This window comes from Mobula birostris, chromosome 1 (assembly GCF_030028105.1).
Source record: "Mobula birostris isolate sMobBir1 chromosome 1, sMobBir1.hap1, whole genome shotgun sequence".
NCBI lineage: Eukaryota > Metazoa > Chordata > Chondrichthyes > Myliobatiformes > Myliobatidae > Mobula > Mobula birostris.
The window spans coordinates 152837393-152847780 of record NC_092370.1 but is presented as its reverse complement, the minus strand read 5'-3'; positions in this window follow the sequence as shown (position 1 = coordinate 152847780).

The window sequence follows — 10388 nt, the reverse complement described above, 5'->3', positions numbered from 1 at the left end:
ACTCTACACCCTCCCTGTACACCCTTCCACCCTACACCCTTCCTGTACACCCTTCCACACTATACCCTCCCTGTATACCCTCCCTGTACACCCTCTCTGTACACCCTCCCTATACACACTTCCACTCTACACCCTCCCTGTATACCCTTCCTCTACACCCTCCCTGTACACCTTTCCACTCTACACCCTCCCTGTACACACTTCCACACTACACCCTCCCTGTACACACTTCCACTCTACACCCTCCCTGTACACCCTTCCACTCTACACCCACTCTGTACACCTTCCCTGTACACACTTCTACTCTACACCCTCCCTCTGCACCCTCCCTGTACACCCTTCCACTCTACACCCTCACTGTACACACTTCCACTCTACACTCCCCCTGTACACCCTCCCTCCACACCCTCCGTGTACATCCTCCCTCTGCACCCTCCCTCTACACCCTCCCTGTACTCCCTTCCACTCTTCATCCTCCCTGTACACACTTCCACTTTACACCCTCCCTGTACACACTTCCACTCTACACCCTCTCTCTACACCCTCCCTGTACACCCTCCCTGTACACACTCCCTCTACACCCTCCCTGTATACCCTCCCTCTACACCCTCCCTGTACACCCATCCACTCTACACCCTCCTTGTACACACTTCCACTCTACACCCTCCCTGTACACACCCACTCTACACCCTCCCTGTACACACTTCCACTCTACACTCTCCCTGTACACCCTTCCACACTACACCCTCCCTGTATACCCTCCCTCTACACCCTCCCTGACACACTTCTACTCTACACCCTCCCTGTACACCATTCCACTCTACACCCTCCCTGTACACCCTCCCTCTACACCCTCCCTATACATCCTTCCACTCTACACCCTCCCTGTACACCCTTCCACTCTACACCCTCCCTGTACACCCTTCCACACTATACCCTCCCTGTATACCCTCCCTGTACACCCTCTCTGTACACCCTCCCTGTACACACTTCCATTCTACACCCTCCCTGTATACCCTTCCTCTACACCCTCCCTGTACACCTTTCCACTCTACACCCTCCCTGTACACACTTCCACACTACAGCCTCCCTGTACACACTTCCACTCTACACCCTCCCTGTACACCCTTCCACTCTACACCCTCCCTGTACACCTTCCCTGTACACACTTCTACTCTACACACTCCTTCTGCACCCTCCCTGTACACCCTTCCACTCTACACCCTCACTGTATACACTTCCACTCTACACTCTCCCTGTACACCCTCCCTCTACACCCTCCCTCTACACCCTCCCTCTACACCCTCCCTGTACACCCTTCCACTCTACACCCTCCCTGTACACACTTCCACTCTACACCCTCCCTGTACACCCTTCCACTCTACACCCTCCCTCTACACTCTGCCTGTACACCCTCCCTGTACACACTTCCACTCTACACCCTCCCTGTACACCCTTCCACACTACACCCTCCCTGTACACCCTCCCTCTACACTCTCCCTGTACACCCTCCCTCTACACCCTCCCTGTACTCCCTTCCACTCTTCACCCTCCCTGTACACACTTCCACTTTACACCCTCCCTGTACATACTTCCACTCTACATCCTCTCTCTACACCCTCCCTGTACACCCTCCCTCTACACCCTCCCTGTACACACTCCCTCTACACCCTCCCTGTATACCCTCCCTCTACACCTTCCCTGTACACCCATCCACTCTACACCCTCCTTGTACACACTTCCACTCTACACCCTCCCTGTACACCCTTCCACTCTACACCCTCCCTGTACACACCCACTCTACACCCTCCCTGTACACCCTTCCACTCTACACCCTCCCTTTACACACTTCCACTCTACACCCTCCCTGTACACCCTTCCACTCTACACCCTCCCTGTACACCCTTCCACTCTACACCCTCCCTGTACATCCTTCCACACTATACCCTTCCTGTATACCCTCCCTCTACACCCTCCCTGTAAACGTTTCCACTCTACACCCTCCCTGTACACATTTCCACTCTACACCCTCCCTGTACACCCTCCCTCTACACCCTCACTCTACACCCTTCCACTCTACACCCTTCCACACTACACCCTCCTTGTATACCCTCCCTCTACACCCTCCCTGTACACTTTTCCACTCTACACCCTCCCTGTACACACTTCCACTCTACACCCTCCCTGTACACACTTCCACACTACACCCTCCCTGTACACACTTCCACTCTACACCCTCCCTGTACACCCTTCCATTCTACACCCTCCATGTACACCCTCCCTGTAAACACTTCTACTCTACACCCTCCCTCTACACCCTCCCTCTACACCCTCCCTCTACACCCTCCCTGTACACACTTCCACTCTACACCGTCCCTGTACACCCTTCCACTCTACGCCCTTCCTGTACACCCTTCCACACTACACCCTCCCTCTACACTCTGCCTGTACACCCTCCCTGTACACACTTCCACTCTACACCCTCCCTGTACACCCTCCCTCTACACCCTCTCTGTACACCTTTGCACTCTTCACCCTCCTTGTACACACTTCCACTCTACATCCTCCCTGTACACCCTTCCACTCTACACCCTCCCTGTACACACTTCCACTCTACACCCTCCCTGTACACCCTCCCACTCTACACCCTCCCTGTACACCCTCCCTCCACACCCTCCCTGTATACCCTCCTTCTACACCCTCCCTGTACACCCTCCCTGTACACACTTCCACTCTACACCCTCCCTGTACACCCTTCTACTTTACACCCTGCCTGTACACCCTTCCACTCTACAGCCTCCCTGTACACACGTCCACAGTACACCCTCCCTGTACACACTTCCACTCTATACTCTCCCTGTACACCCTTCCACACTACACCCTCCCTGTATACCTCCCTCTACACCCTCCCTGTACACCCTCCCTGTAAACCCTCCCTGTACACCCTCTCTGTACACACTTCTACTCTACACCCTCCCTGTACACCCTTCCACTCTACACCCTCCCTGTACAAACTTCCACTCTACACCCTCCCTGTACACCCTCCCTCTACACCCTCCCTGTAAACCCTTCCACTCTACACCCTCCCTGTACACCCTTCCACTCTACACCCTTCCACACTATACCCTCCCTGTATACCCTCCCTGTACACCCTCCCTCTACACCCCCCCTGTTCACACTTCCACTCTACACCCTCCCTGTACACCCTTCCACTCTACACCTTGCCTGTACACACTTCCACTCTACACCCTCCCTGTACATACTTTCACTCTACACCCTCCCTGTACACACTTCCACTCTACACTCTCCCTGTACACCCTTCCACACTACACCCTCCCTGTACAGCCTTCCATTTTACACCCTCCCTGTACACACTTCCACTCTACACCCTCCCTCTAAACCCTCCCTGTACACCCTCGCTCTACACCCTCCCTGTACACCCTCCCTCTACACCCACCCTGTATACCCTCCCTCTACACCCTCCCTGTACACCCATCCACTCTACACCCTCCTTGTACACACCCACTCTACACCCTCCCTGTACACACTTCCACTCTACACTCTCCCTGTACACCCTTCCACACTACACCCTCCCTGTATACCCTCCCTCTACACCCTCCGTGACACACTTCTACTCTACACCCTCCCTGTACACCCTTCCACTCTACACCCTCCCTGTACACACTTCCACTCTACACTCTCCCTGTACACCCTCCCTCTACACCCTCCCTATACACCCTCCCTCTACACCCTCCCTGTACACCCTTCCTCTCTACACCCTCCCTGTACACACTTCCACTCTACACCCTCCCTGTACACCCTTCCACACTATACCCTCCCTGTATACCCTCCCTGTACACCCTCTCTGTACACCCTCCCTGTACACACTTCCACTCTACACCCTCCCTGTACACACTTCCACTCTACACCCTCCCTTTACACACTTCCACTCTGCACCCTCCCTGTACACCCTTCCACTCTACACCCTCCCTGTACATCCTTCCACACTATACCCTTCCTGTATACCCTCCCTCTACACCCTCCCTGTAAACGTTTCCACTCTACACCCTCCCTTTACACACTTCCACTCTACACCCTCCCTCTACACCCTCCCTCTACACCCTCACTCTACACCCTTCCACTCTACACCCTCCCTGTACACACTTCCACTCTACACTCTCCCTGTACACCCTTCCACACTACACCCTCCCTGTATACCCTCCCTGTACACCCTCTCTGTACACCCTCCCTGTACACACTTCCACTCTACACCCTCCCTGTACACACTTCCACTCTACACCCTCCCTTTACACACTTCCACTCTGCACCCTCCCTGTACACCCTTCCACTCTACACCCTCCCTGTACACCCTTCCACTCTACACCCTCCCTGTACATCCTTCCACACTATACCCTTCCTGTATACCCTCCCTCTACACCCTCCCTGTAAACGTTTCCACTCTACACCCTCCCTTTACACACTTCCACTCTACACCCTCCCTGTACACCCTCCCTCTACACCCTCACTCTACACCCTTCCACTCTACACCCTCCCTGTACACACTTCCACTCTACACTCTCCCTGTACACCCTTCCACACTACACCCTCCCTGTATACCCTCCCTCTATACCCTCCCTGACACACTTCTACTCTACACCCTCCCTGTACACCCTTCCACTCTACACCCTCCCTGTACACACTTCCACTCTACACTCTCCCTGTACACCCTCCCTCTACACCCTCCCTATACACCCTCCCTCTACACCCTCCCTGTACACCCTTCCACTCTACACCCTCCCTGTACACACTTCCACTCTACACCCTCCCTGTACACCCTTCCACACTATACCCTCCCTGTATACCCTCCCTGTACACCCTCTCTGTACACCCTCCCTGTACACACTTCCACTCTACACCCTCCCTGTATACCCTCCCTGTACACCCTCCCTCTACACCCTCCCTGTACACCCTCCCTTTACACCCTCCCTCTACACCCTTCCACTCCACACCCTCCCTGTACAGCCTTCCACACTACACCCTCCCTGTATACCCTCCCTCTACACCCTCCCTGTACACCCTCCCTCTACACCCTCCCTGTACACACTTCCACTCTACACCGTCCCTGTACACCCTTCCACTCTACGCCCTTCCTGTACACCCTTCCACACTACACCCTCCCTCTACACTCTGCCTGTACACCCTCCCTGTACTCCCTTCCACTCTACACCCTCCCTGTACACACTTCCACTCTACACTCTCCCTGTACACCCTTCCACACTACACCCTCCCTGTACAGCCTTCCATTTTACACCCTCCCTGTACACACTTCCACTCTACACCCTCCCTCTAAACCCTCCCTGTACACCCTCGCTCTACACCCTCCCTGTACACCCTCCCTCTACACCCACCCTGTATACCCTCCCTCTACACCCTCCCTGTACTCCCTTCCTCTCTACACCCTCCCTGTACACACTTCCACTCTACACCCTCCCTGTACACCTTTGCACTCTTCACCCTCCTTGTACACACTTCCACTCTACACCCTCCTGTACACCCTTCCATTCTACACCCTCCCTGTACACCCTTCCACTCTACAGCCTGCCTGTACACACTTCCACACTACACCCTCCCTGTACACACCCACTCTACACCCTCCCTGTACACACTTCCACTCTACACTCTCCCTGTACACCCTTCCACACTACACCCTCCCTGTATACCCTCCCTCTACACCCTCCCTGTACACACTTCCACTACACCCTCCCTGTACACCCTTCCACACTACAACCTCCCTCTACACTCTCCCTGTACACACTTCTACTCTACACCCTCCCTGTACACCTTCCACTCTACACCCTCCCTGTACACACTTCCACTACACCCTCCCTGTACACACTTCCACTCTACACCCTCCCTGTACTCCCTTCCACACTACACCCTCCCTCTACACTCTCCCTGTACACCCTCTCTGTACACACTTCCACTCTACACCCTCCCTGTACACCCTTCCACTCTACACCCTCCCTCTACACCCTCCCTGTACACACTTCCACTCTACACCCTCCCTGTACACCCCTCCACTCTACACCCTCCCTGTACACCCTTCCATACTACACCCTCTCTGTACACCCTTCCACTCTACACCCTTCCAGACTACACCCTCCCTGTACACCCTTCCACACTACACATTTCCACTCTACACCCTCCCTGTAATCCTTCCACACTACACCCTCCCTGTACACGCTTCCACACTACACATTTCCACTCTACACCCTCCCTGTACACCCTTCCACACTACACATTTCCACTCTACACCCTCCCTGTACACCCTTCCACACTACAACCTCCCTCTACACTCTCCCTGTACACACTTCTACTCTACACCCTCCCTGTACACCTTCCACTCTACACCCTCCCTGTACACACTTCCACTCTGCACCCTCCCTGTACACCCTCCCTCTACACCCTCCCTGTACACACTTCCACTCTACACCCTCCCTGTACTCCCTTCCACACTACACCCTCCCTCTACACTCTCCGTGTACACCCTCTCTGTACACACTTCCACTCTACACCCTCCCTGTACACCCTTCCACTCTACACCCTCCCTCTACACCCTCCCTGTACACACTTCCACTCTACACCCTCCCTGTACACCCCTCCACTCTACACCCTCCCTGTACACCCTTCCATACTACACCCTCTCTGTACACCCTTCCACTCTACACCCTTCCACACTACACCCTCCCTGTACACCCTTCCACACTACACATTTCCACTCTACACCCTCCCTGTAATCCTTCCACACTACACATTTCCACACTACACCCTCCCTGTACACGCTTCCACACTACACATTTCCACTCTACACCCTCCCTGTACACCCTTCCACACTACACATTTCCACTCTACACCCTCCCTGTACATGCTCCCCTCCTCCAGGCCCACTTTTATCAACCACTCGCCCACCTTTCCTCTGCAAACACTTTCTCGTCCTGCAGTTTCCTCATGTCCTCCTCGATGCGCTGCAGGATGTCTCGGATGGCCCCGCTGGACTCGGACAGCTGCTCGTTTTGGCTGGCCAGCTGCTGTGTTTGCTGTTCGCTGTCCTGAAGCTTCTCCAGGGTCCGCTGCTTCTCCTGAGACAGGCTCTGATCAGCAGAGACAAGAAGTCAATTCAAGCTCCCGGAGCCCCCCTCCCACCCGAGGGGAGTCAGTGAACCCCTCCTCTGTGTGGAGTACACCACAGGATGGACAGTGAGACAGGAATCCTCAGTACAGAGACTGGCGCAGTTCACTGGATAAAGGTGTGACAAGGTCATTGCTCAAAGGAGCTGGACAGCAGATTGGATGCAGTCCAAGTGGATGACAGAACATCACAAGGCGTGTGGAGACCTTTGCTCACGCCCCACCGTGAGCGGTCCGTCTCCCAAGGAGGCCGTTGGAGCACCAGTCACTTGACTGCATGGACTTGTACCTGAAAATCTGACAGCTTATTTCTGAGCATCACGGAACCTCATGGGTAAAGTGGCTTTGAGGGGACCAAGTGACACTGGAGCAGTGGTTCCCACCAGTCTGACCAGGCTTTCATACCCCCACCGTAGCTCAGAGACTAGTTCATCGTTTTCACAATGTGGACAAACTGTGCAATCTGCATTTATTGCCTATTCTAATCAATCTCAGAACTGCTGTGCTGCCTCTTATGGTGCTATTGGGGAGGCAGTTCTAGGGTTAAACCCTGTTATGTTGAAGGGACAGAATTAGTCAGACTGGGAAGGGAACCTGCAGGGGTGGTGCCCTTGTGGGTAGAGGACGGGTGTTTGGGAGGTGCTGTCAGACAGCCACTGTGCACCAGTGGTGGAGGAATGAATGTTGGAGGAGAAGGGCTGGGTGCCAGTCAAACAGCTCCTTTGTCCCGGTAGGAGCTGCTCGAGAGTTCCTGGAGCTGTGTTCATAGAACATGGAACAGAACATAAAATTGTACAGCACAGGAACAGGCCCCATGGCCCACAATGTTTCTATTTAGGATACTAATTTAAACTAACAACACACTCAGGGAAGTGGAGATTGTTTCATCACACTCCTGGTTGGTGCCTTGTAGATGGTGGAAAAGCATTCATATCAATGATCCCTCACATAACCAATTCTCTCTTCACAGATGCTGCCTGACCTGCTGGGCATTTCCAACATTCACTGGTTTTATTTCAGATTCCCAGCATCAGCAAGTTGTTAGTTTTCCAGAAACAAATTGAGCTTTGAGTTTGTTCTTTCCTCCTACTCAAGCACTAAACTAGATGTTGTGCTGAATCCTCTCGAGTGGGTTTGACTGATCTGGGGACACTGAGCCTGCTGGGATACTGTACAGACACAGAGTTAAGAGGCAGGCCTCCTGGTGTAACCAGAACTTTATCATCACTCAGCTTTTATCCGTCTCCATTCCAATGCTCACCTCTAAATTATTTTGCAGTGATTCTGAAAGTTGGTGCAATTGCTTCTTTTCTTCTTCGATTGTTGTTAATGAGTTCACGGTCACCTCCAGCTCCCTATGGACAACAGCACACATCTCATTACAACTTCTACACATCAGCCTTTGCAGTCAAACAGCGCATTTTTGCACTGTCCACACTTCTCACGGCCTCAGAAAAGCAGCCAACGTAATCAAAAGGCCCACCCACCCAGTCATTCTCTTTCCCCCTTTCCACCGTGCAGAAACCCTCCAGCACATACCCACCTGGATCAAAAACTTCTATCTTACGGTTATAAGATGCTTAAATGGTTCCCTAGGATAATAAGATGGAAAGTTGAGTTCATAAGTATGATAAGATGGAAAGGAGGAGCTTAGGAGGGTTACTGGCGCCTAACGGTGACTCTTTTGCTTGCACCTTTGGAAACAGCTCTATTTCAACCTTTCAATATCTTTATTTTTCCCTTTCAGGGTTCTTTTGAAGACCCTGACCTGGAGTTACACACAGGCTACAGTTCATTGTGGGAATGGGACCCATTCTCAGGGTTCCACGACTGGCCGTTACTCGACATGCCAAGGGTTTGGCCTGAGAGTCTCAATGGTGTTCGGAAGCCTAAGATCTCAGGGCTCTGGAGACGGGCGGGTCAAGGGTTGGTGCCACTACAGGAGACTCGTGTGTCATCGGGGAGGCCGGAAAATCTTTCGCTGTGGGCCCAAAGACCCAAGGTCTTTGTGATCTTTGGACACAGAGCTCAAAAAAAGCGATGGAATGAACTTTTAACATTGTAAACCAGCAGGTTGTTGCTATGTCTCCCGCTCGCTGTGAAAATGGGGGACACCTCCCCCTTCCTTGCCAGGGAGAGAGAGAACCTGTGGTTTGTCGAATGTCAGATGAAATGCAAAGCCTTTGGGGTAACTTCGGTCTGTGTCCTTGCTTGGTGACGGTACCAATGCACTTTTTTTGCTGGTTGGGGGAGGGGGGGGTTGTTGCTTGCTGCCGCTTACGCATGGGAGGGGGGAGCTGGGGGGGACTTTGGGGTTCTAACATTTAACTGTCATTCATTCTTTGGGGCACTTCTCTGTTTTCATGGATGTTTGCGAAGAAAAAGCATTTCAGGATGTATATTGTATACGTTTCTCTGACATTAAATTCGACCTTTGAACCTTTGAACAATCTACTTGTTTATGGCCCTGCACCTCATTGTCTGCCTGTACAGCACTTTCTCTGTCACTGTAACACTCATTCTGCATTCTGTTTTTGTTTTCCCTTGTACTACCTCAATGTACTGAGGTGACGAAATAATCAGTATGGACGGCGTGTTAAACAAACCAATTTACCAACTGAACTTAGAACAGGTCAGAACCTTGCAGTAAGAACACACCACCACAATTTAGCAAATTAATGGATTTCCCAGAGAAAATTGGTCAGAGCCAGTATGATGTGGGTTTTGTTTAACAGTTTGGAATATACAGTACTTTTGGAGAGATTTACCAGAGAAGGATGTGTTTTAAACCTGAGCTTTGAGAAGTGAAATCCATTGTGTGATACTATTAAAGCATGGAATTGGAGACAAAATTATAGCATGTTTAAGTGTTTCGGCAGTGAAAGGAAAGACAACCTGTACACTCACTTTGGAAGGGTGTTGTGTGATCGCTCACCTCCACTATTCACACTCACTGTTACTAATACAGACAACATAATAGAATAGCTTGTATCTCAGTTTAATGAAGAGTCCGAGTGGGTAATGTGAACAGGACCTCCAAGTCACTTTGAGAAAAGTAGGTGGCAGGAAGTGTAGAGACAAACCTCTGAGTCCAAGGATACCACTTCCTTGATCATCAGCCCTGACATTTTTCAAACACACAGGAACAGATCACCGATGGGGGATCCAGCAGTGATGCTGTTTAGGTGGAGACAGGTGGT